Genomic DNA, 9,408 nt, shown 5'->3' with positions numbered 1-9,408 from the left:
TATTTGATGAGGTGCCTAAGGAGTGAAAACCAGCACCTCTGGGTTTAGCATCTTTTTCTGTGAAGCTTTCCTTTTTATCCAGCCCTCTTGAAGAGCCATTAGGAGCAGGGGCATAAGGGTGGTAGGAGAAACAACTGGCCTACACATGGCTGCAAGGAGGCAAGGCGGGTTTCTTCAACCATGGGGTCAGAAGTCAGGTAAAGGCATAGAATTGTACAGATCTTACCTCAACCTCAGTTTCTGTCCTCAGCCTGAAAATTAGGACTTCCCCCTTTGCTGATGGGAACCTCCAGAATGACCACCAATGTCGAAAATACACAATATCCCACTGCAAAGATCCAGAGGGTTGGGAGCTGGGGCCACCCCAAGCAAACCACTGCAGCAAAGGGCACAGAACACTCATAGGTGGAGAAAACTATCAGGCAAAGCAAACCACAAAATCCTGGAAGAGAAAAGACATTAAAGACCTTACCAGTTTATTATCACACATGTTGCTGAGTTTAGATAAAAATCCCACCCCATAAAATCCCCCACAGCTGTACTCACTAGAGGAAGCTCCACTGAACACCAGTGGGACCAACAACAGGAGCAGCTCCCTGCCCAGGATCAAACCTGAAGTGTTCTTTTACTTCTAGATGGTGTCAATAATGCACCTCATGACACTTGTGGCCACCTTATTGTTATGCTGGGAGAGGCTGTGATGAAAATATTTTACTACAGTTTGACAGCATCAACTTAAAATCATACATTCCCTCTAAAAGCTGTAAATCCCCAGTGACTATAATTATCAGCTATGGTTACCGTGCTGAAAAGAGATCAGTGGGAAATATCTACTTCTCACCATCTCTGCTTGTTTATTTTGTGTCTGAAAATACTTTGTGGTTAGTGAGTTTTATTATTTCCTGTTTCTAATCAGTAAGGGCTTTTTTCTGTTGTGGGTGTGGAGGGAAGGGTCACATCACAGCTGGTGAGAGAGTTTTAAAAATAGAAAAGTGAGACTGCAATACTTGGCCAACAATCTCCAGTAACAGTTTTAGTACAAGACACTCATTTTTCACTGCCTTCATTTCAAACCAAGGGTGACCTTTTATATGATCTCCTTGTCACGTATCCAACCAGTGCTGCAGGAATCCATTGCAAGTCACTAGTTTTTCAGGAAAAAAAAAGTTTCTTCAGACAGGCAGAGGATTATTCATAGCACTTCAAACACATGAATTTCAGCTCCTACTTACGTTTGACAAGGGAACTCCATATTCACCTCAAATCCATCCGGTTTTATCAAAACTGGGATTGTACAAGAGCAATAATATCTCGCTCTCCAATGTGGGCACCTCTCCACTGACAACCCAAGAATTGGCAGCTGCTGCCATCTTCTCCCAAAAAGATGGAATAGAGCAGCTGCTCCAGCCAGCTGGCTAGTGAGGAGTAGAGAGCACTGTCCTTGTAAGCTGGTGTTTGAAGCTGCCCCATCACACAGTTCTGGACACAGCAGCAGAACCCAGACAGATGCTATCTGCACATCTGCAGCAGGTGCCAATGGCTGTGTCTCTTGGCTGCCTGAGGTGCCACAGCACAGCCCAGGGATCGGTCCCCCAGCACCCAGATGAGGCACCTTCAAGGCTGCTCCACCATTCTCACCTGGGACTACAGGCCTAAGGCACAGGGGTTTGGAGGCACAGACAACAGGGATACTGCACACCCAGGTGTTTCAGGACTGAAAACGGCCAACACAAGCACCCAGACGAGATTCCTTAGCTCAGGCATGGCCAGACAGACTTGTTTGCCAGAAACAGTCACAAGATACACCACATCTCTCCCAGTATACGCAGGGCTGGGACAGCCTGGTGCAGATCTGGGCTTTGTTTGTCCCTTGCCAAAGTACTGTTCCAGGCATGTCACAGAATCACAGAATATTCTGAGTTGGAAGGGATACAAAGGATCATCAAGTCCCATACAGGGACAGAACTCACAACCTTGGGCTTGTGAATGGAGCATTAAAAGCAGAGGCCAATTGCTAAGGAGACAAGGATGTGGGAAAGGCTGGATCCAAAGCTCAGGACCCTCATATGCCTTTAATACAAAGCAATTACTGATTCATATACCAACGTAAGCCCAGGTGGACAAAATACCCATGTGCACAGCAGTTCCCTTTATATAAACTTCACTCCCAGACCTGCTCTCACGGAAGCCAAGGAAACGCTCAGTTATTTCTCAGAAGACAGGACCAAGTCCTTTTTCATTAGGAAAGTACAGAGGTTCATGAGTAAGTAAGAGAACTTAAGGCCCTGCCATGCTGCCTTTTCCTAGGCACACACAACCCTCAGGGCCTCTGAGCATCCCTGCCTTTTCCCTTACTCCTCATCCCACCCTGAGGGTCCCACAGCCACCCACAGTTACAAGGCCAAAATGCTTTAGGGATTTAGGAGTGATGCTGAGTCCCTGTGGATCATTACCTGAGAGGGCTGAGCACAGTGATTAAAAAGGGAACACAAGCTAAATTTTCAGTTAACCTCTTTGTTGGGTGCTCACTTTGGCAAAAAGGAGACTCCAGGTTGGCAGTGTGACCTCTTCAGAAGCCATGCAGGGGCTCCTAATCCTCTGCACTCACAAGGAGAGACCTCGCAAAACCTCACGCAAAAGCAATTCTGGGGCAAAATATTTTCAAACTGACTTGAACCACACTGCCATGGTTGTGAGTGCTTGCAGACTGCTAGCAAGTGTTCCTGTTGGGAGGAAAGTGAAAACAAACCCACCAGCAGCAGAACACCAAAGACTTGACTTTCCCTTTAGATATGCCATTATCCCACAGCTTCCAGCATATATATTCCTGTCTTAGGAGAGACACGCTCATATTTCATCTCACGAGGAGTAATGTTGTGTTAGAACCTAACCCAAAGTCTGTCACATTTTTCAGAGCTTTCACATACTCATGAATAACGCAGCAGAAGCTGAACTAGCCCTGGATCTGTCCTGCACTGCTGACATATTTCATTTATAAGTCACAGCCCTGGTGAGAATGTGGTTTGCTGCCTGAGGCATCACCACAGACCCACCAGAGCCTGGGAACTTGATTTGCTCTGAGACTCTCCTATGGTTCCTGCATTAGTTGTTATAAATCCTACCACACATTTGGAATTAAAAAGCATGTTGGAGCATTTCCATTTAGTTTTCTACAGCTAACACCACCAAGCAAATGGTCTTCTTCAATCAATCCCACATCTGCTGCCACAGAGAGATTGGGTCCTCTAGAACCAACTCAAAGGGGCTCATCTTTGGGGATAGAGGACTGTCCCTTTTGCTATGCCAAACAGCAAACACCCCTGAGGAGAGCTGGGAATGATGCCTCCTCTCCATGGTCCCTTCCTGAGGAGGCCAGGGGAAATAGCAGTGCAGAAGTCTGTGGCTTTTGGAAGGCCGCTGAGCAGGGAAAAACTTTGCTGGGGTAAGAGGAAGGATGGAGAAACCACTGCCAAGCTGGCCTTTCTTTCACTAGGAGCTTCCCAAAAGCCCCTCCTCTTTCTCCATCTGACCCTGCCCAGGCCCCCTCACCCTTGAGCATACCCACACAGCAGGAGCTGCTGTAGGACAACTTCTCACTCAAATTTGCATAACCTGAAACTGGCACATTGGCAGCCCCAGCAACCCCTCCTCATGATCTCACCATCTCCCACTGCTCAAGCTCTTTCTTTCTACCTCCTATGGACTGAGAAGGGAGAAAGAGAGAAATAATCATTTCCAAAGAGTTCAGAAAAGCACATGTTAGGCAGGACAGTGAAGTAAGCCAGGAGAGCCATGGCTGAGCTCCCTGGCACAGAGTACCCCTGTGTAAGAGCTGGGACGTTCATGGGTCCCTCTGGGACTGTGGGAAGAACTGCTCAGGAGCAACCACATAACCTCAAACCTCTCTGTCACCTGCCCTACCCTCATTAGCCTACATGGGTAATAAGGTACAAAGCAAAGCACTCTAAGATATGCACTCTTCCCACTGGAGAGGCTGTGAGAACAAGCAGTCCACATGGGATAGCAATCACCTCACCTCAGGCACTCCTCAGAAGTGCTGAGGTACCATTTTGATAGGTGTGATAGATGAACCGTCCAGCCACTGAATACAATGAAAGCAATACTGGACAGACAGGTTCTCCAAACCAGACATGTTGATGTCAAAATCCTCTGGGAAAAGGAGACCAATGCCTCCTGGCATTTCCCATAGTTTGGCACTGCCCTCACAGCAGGAGCCCAAGGCTTTTTCCTGCCTTGTCCATAAGAATCCACGAGCAGAGAGCACTTTCCAACACAGACCCCAGACAGCAGAAGAAAGCCCTGAGCCTACCAGTACAGTTTATCTCAGCCATGGCCTTGAACTTGGTGTCAATAGTGCTGTGGTTCTTCAGAGCAGACACAGTCACAGCAGTGCAGTGTGGGGCAGCAGCTAAGCACAACCCCATGGGACAGCTGGTCTTGCTGTAAGCCCAACTCTCACCTCCACCTGCTCTGCACCTGAATTTTTCCAGTCTCCTGCTTGGGGGTGATGACTGTACTCATCTCAGAGATCTCTAGATGAAAAGCACCAGCAAGATGCCAGGGATTGCACAGACTAAAGAGATGAGGCAGGACTTGAAAAGCCAACAGACATACATACATTCATACAACCAACTGTTGTATGAATCATTTCTCCACTGTCTTCCCAACTCCAGCACTTTCCTCTTCCAAGTCCATCTGTACAAACATACCTTTGCTACCACTGGAGCCTTCCCCCAGTGCCTGGCCCAGCCTCCCCACTGCTCTCAGCCTTCTCTGAGCTACAGTCATCACCAGACTTAGGCCACCCAACTGCCCTCCTACCATTCTGCCCTTGTGCTGGCAATGGTACAGTCACCCCAGGTCTGCTTCCTGACCCAAACTGCCCAGTTTACACCATGCACAGCACCAGTCCTGTCTAAACTCACTATGCTGGATGAGGGGCACGTCCCCCCCAGACCAGGCATTGCTTGTTCTCCCACAGATGACATAAAGGCAACATGAAAGCATGAAACTGTGCTTGGAAAGATTAACTTGTGGCTGGGAGATGCCTTGTTTTTGCAGAGTGACCCTCTGTTGCTCTCATGAGGAATTTTTTCCAGCCCTGGCCCCTTATCAACTGGCTGTGAGGTGATGTCCATATCAGAGTAGCAGGCTCTGCCCCTTCCTGCTGGAAGTGGTGCCTGGCCACTCCAGGCACTAGTGATTCATTCAGGAAGCGTGTGGTTTGAGATGATACCCACAGCAAGACAAGAAGGAGAGAGAAACCTTGGCATTAAGCCTGAAAAGAGCCATTTTCTGTTTCAGCTGTTCCTCCAACAGCTGCAGGGAAACTGGCACTGCTCTGAGCACTAACTGGGTGGTTCTGCTGCCATTCCCAGGTTGGCAGTAGCTGAAGGACAGAGGCCAAAGGTGATGAGCTTGGAGGTGCTCCTGGGGGCATTCCCTGGCACAGTGCAGCTCCTGGTCAGGTTGCTCAGCCTGGCTGCAGCACAGCCAGGGCACAGTGCCTGGCAGCTGAGCACACCGAGGCAGGCTGACACTCCCACCTCCCACCAAAACACTTCCAGTGAACCAGACCATTGCATCCCACACCCTGACCTTCTCCAGTAGAGGTGCTTTTACAGCAGCAGAGAGCGGCAGGAGCCTTCCCAAGGGGTTCCAGGGTGGCTGCAATTACTTTCCAGACCAGGGAATCCCCAGCTTTTTCCTGATTTTGGACTCAGCAGCCAGAGATGGAGGAAGAAAGCCATTCCTGCCATTCCCTCAAACACCTAATGTTTAAAACAGCAGCCAGTGTTCTTTGTGATGGCCCATGCTGATCCTACTGCAAAGGGGATCCCCCAAGCAGGGCAAAGCCTGCAATGCAAACACTTCAGCAGAGGCCATACTGCAGTTGTAGGTGTTAGACATGAGCGGGGTGACCTGTGGTCCCTGGAGAGCAAAACTTCAACACCCACTTGAGGCCACTACTCACCAAGGGCATGAGGTCACATAAACTCACGGGCAGCACCTATGACAGCAAATAATTGTATGTGACAGAGGAGATCTCTTGGCTGAAGAAGCTGCTTTTGAGGCTCCTACATCTACCATGCATGCTGCTCATGGATGATACTTCCAGGTAGGCTTCATCACCTGGACCAAACCTCTGGACATGTGTGTCATTCACAGCTGCCCAGAGGACCAGCTGCTGCTTTCAACCACCACATCCTCCTCCATGGCTGCTGCAAGCTCAGAGCAGAACTTCTTGTCTGGTTTCCACCAAGATGAACACAGTTTATGTGCACAAAAACTGTGCCACCAACGAACACAGTGCACACGGGGTGAGGACAATTAGGAAATTTGCTTCAAAACCACACGACTGCTCCAAAATGAAACACTAGTAGAGTTAGAGCCTATGATCTCTCCACTCCCACTGGTTTTGAAGGGAAATATGGCTGCCCCAGATGGAGCCTAACATGTTTGCACACACTTTTGGTTTCACAGTTTCAATCCTAGGCCCTCGAGGGGGATTTTACACACCTTTCATCCAGCTGTCTGTGTCTATATCCAGCTCCTGGCACACAGATCAGAGAGTCCTCACCCAGCATGCAGACAGCTCTCCTGCCCTGAACCTGGGGCAGGCGCTGCTCCAGCTGCCTGCAGAGAGCCAGCCTGCAGTACTCCTGGGGATTGGGAAGCAAGTCTGAGCAGGAAGGGATCTGCCTGCCGAGGGCACACTCCTCCACCCAAAAGGCCACTGGGCAAAAAGTCTTGGGATGCTTTTGGGTAGCACCTACCTGTCCTCAGCTGGCCAGGGCCACATCACCACCAGGAGTTTCTGCTCCACACCACGCACCTCCACAACCGCTTGTGTGGTCAGGGTGGATCCCAAGAGAGGACAGGCAGCTTGAGGCAGGCACTGGGAAAGCACCTATGGGAGAGGAGCAAACACAGATTTTCCCTCAGACAGACTGCTGCTAGCTTGAGAGGACAGAATTCTCCACGTAATGGGAAGTGCTGTTTCACCAGTCAAAGATGAAATGCTGAAAGGAAAAGGAACAACCAGGAGAGCAGGTTGCATGTTTTAGAACAAGAGCAGGTTCACTCCAGCACAAATGTATCTCTGCCATTCCTAAACAGACATCCCAAATCCTTCCACAGCTGGAGTGTGAACCACAGTAAGGTGGACAATATCCACCTCCTCAAAAGTGAGATGTCCTTGTCCCAGATGTCTTTCAGAGTTTCAACAATACTCTTTTCAACCTTGTCACCTCTCCATAGGGAGGCAAAGGGCTGAGGACAAGCAAACTCTGGCTGCCTCAGGGCAACAAAACATCCGTGGCTGAATTGAGTCCCCAGACACCACACTGTTGCATGGTGCTGGGCTGACCTGGCGGGGGTCAGCCCTGCCAGGACACTGTGCTCACCACTGTTATACGTGAAATATAACAAATATGTTTTCACATATATCAGATATATGTGAAAACCCCTCTCAATAAATATGTGAAGGCAATACATGCTCATTTTAAAGGCCGCTCCAGTAACTCAACAACAGTTTCTTTGGCTCACCATTTATATCCATATTTGTGTATGTATATATAGGTGTAAGTGCATGTATGTTTGTACATACCTATGAACATACACGTAAAGAAGTATCTGTCACACAACTTGGGAAACAGAAAGATAAGGAGGCAGCAAAACATGAGGAGCCTAAAGCCAGTACACAAAATAATTGCTTCTCCAAGAGCCTCCTTACATTTTTCTACAATAAAGTCAACACCAACGAGGGCAGAAGAATCAGCCCAAAGCAGCAGTGAAAGCTACATAAGTAGAGCAGAGAGAAACAACCACAGACAGGGAAATAAAGTGCATAAAGGCAAGGCAGCAAATTGCCCTGTATGTGCTGCCATCAGAGTCCTTCTGTGGCATATTTTGGTGCATCTTGCTTCCCAGATATTGTGAAGGAATCAGAGCTCAGTTCCTGCTGTGCCCCTCAGACACAGTGCAGAGACAGGGCAGACTAGTCTTTGGGTTTCCAAAGAGTTACTGCACTCACAGGCAAGACAAAATGGCTTCAAGATCATGCAGCTTGTTTGCTGTGGAAAAGGGGCCTTGCCTTTTCTGAAGGAACACTTGACAGGTGTGAGAGCAGGAGAACCACCATTTTCAGCAAAAAGAAGGATAAAAATGCTAATTGTTTCCATGCCCCCCTCTTTCTCCAGCCATCAGCTCCTCCCTAGCATCCCTCTCTCCCCAGCTCCAAAAAGGTTGCTTTGCCCTGGCCATTCCTAGAGACAGAGCACGGTGTGTGTACACTGAAGGAAGGAGACACTGCATTCCTCTGGCAGAGATAAGGAGACAGAGGAAGCAATACTTGCCCTGCATGTCTGTGCATGGTCCAGACCAAACAGCAACAGCACCAACTGGCAGCTCCTCAGCAGACGAGTCTCAAACTGTTTGAATGCAAGTCAAGGTGGTAAAAGTGATCACCCAAAAGGCTTGCCTGCAGCCAGCCTGGGCACACCTCCAGGACACAGCAAGAGCCCAAGGCATGGCACTGTCCCAGGGCTCCCTGCACACCTGGGGACCTGGGTTTTACAGAGAGTTTGGTTTAGGGTGCTGAAATATCTGACTGTGGGGGGCTCTGAAGAGAAACCCCCAACCTAAAGATACGATGGAGTGTGGCCAAGTGAGCACAAGTCCACACACACATTCATACAGTTCCCTGATGAATGCTCTGCACCCCAAGATGGGAAGCCCACCACACATTCCAGCTTCTAGATATGAGCAGGGATGAGCAATGCCTTACTCACGACACACTGAATGCTGGCTCAGGGAGCAAACACCCTTGTTCATCATATTCATGAGCCAGCAGCGACTGCACGGGAGATGCAGTGTATTGGCTGCCAATCAGTTGATATGCATCCAGCTCCTCTCACCTGCTCTTAACCAGTCTTGCTGGTGCAGCTGTACTGGCAAAACTCGCCACCACAGCAAAATCCACCAGTGGAATCCACACATCAGACAAGCAAGATCAGCTTTGTTTACCCAGTGCTTTTATACTCATATAACTGGTAGGGATTTTGCAGTGAAGCAGCATAATTAAAACCAAACAAAGAAACAAACCTTTGCCACTGATTTCCTGCAATGAGCAGCCATGAAAATGTGAGGTGTCTGATCCGGGGTCCTCTGCAAAACAGGCACAGACTATTTAATGGCTGGTGAAAAACTCCCATCACCGGGATGAAACACAGGTGGATTGCATCTGTGCTTTGGCTGGGGTAAGCAATCAAAAATACTGTAGGCAGCTGGAAATGAAGACAGAAGCAGAGGAGAGCTCTTAGCATGAGGTTTTGCCCACTGTTACTCTGAGACTGATGTATATGGCCTCTGGCCTGAAGACCCTCT

General features: G+C 48.9%; 1 long non-coding RNA gene across 8 annotated transcripts in view; it reads right to left on the bottom strand.

Annotated features, from left to right (window-relative positions):
* LOC135419782 (uncharacterized) overlaps window positions 1–9,408 on the bottom strand; it is a 39,553-nt gene that overhangs the window by 13,948 nt on the left and 16,197 nt on the right. For 7 of the 8 annotated variants that reach the window (XR_010433141.1, XR_010433147.1, XR_010433148.1 and 4 more), the window contains 3 exons: window positions 6,798–6,931; window positions 547–695; window positions 227–442 (listed from right to left, as the gene is read on the bottom strand). This is a non-coding gene — a long non-coding RNA (uncharacterized LOC135419782). The remainder of the gene's footprint in view (window positions 1–226; window positions 443–546; window positions 696–6,797; window positions 6,932–9,408) is intronic. The other variant, XR_010433143.1, reaches the window with a different exon arrangement.

The sequence above is a fragment of the Pseudopipra pipra genome, chromosome 10, assembly GCF_036250125.1.
Source record: "Pseudopipra pipra isolate bDixPip1 chromosome 10, bDixPip1.hap1, whole genome shotgun sequence".
Taxonomy (NCBI): Eukaryota; Metazoa; Chordata; class Aves; order Passeriformes; family Pipridae; genus Pseudopipra; species Pseudopipra pipra.
The sequence above is the reverse complement of the archived record's forward strand: the minus strand, read 5'-3'. Positions and strand labels throughout refer to the sequence as shown.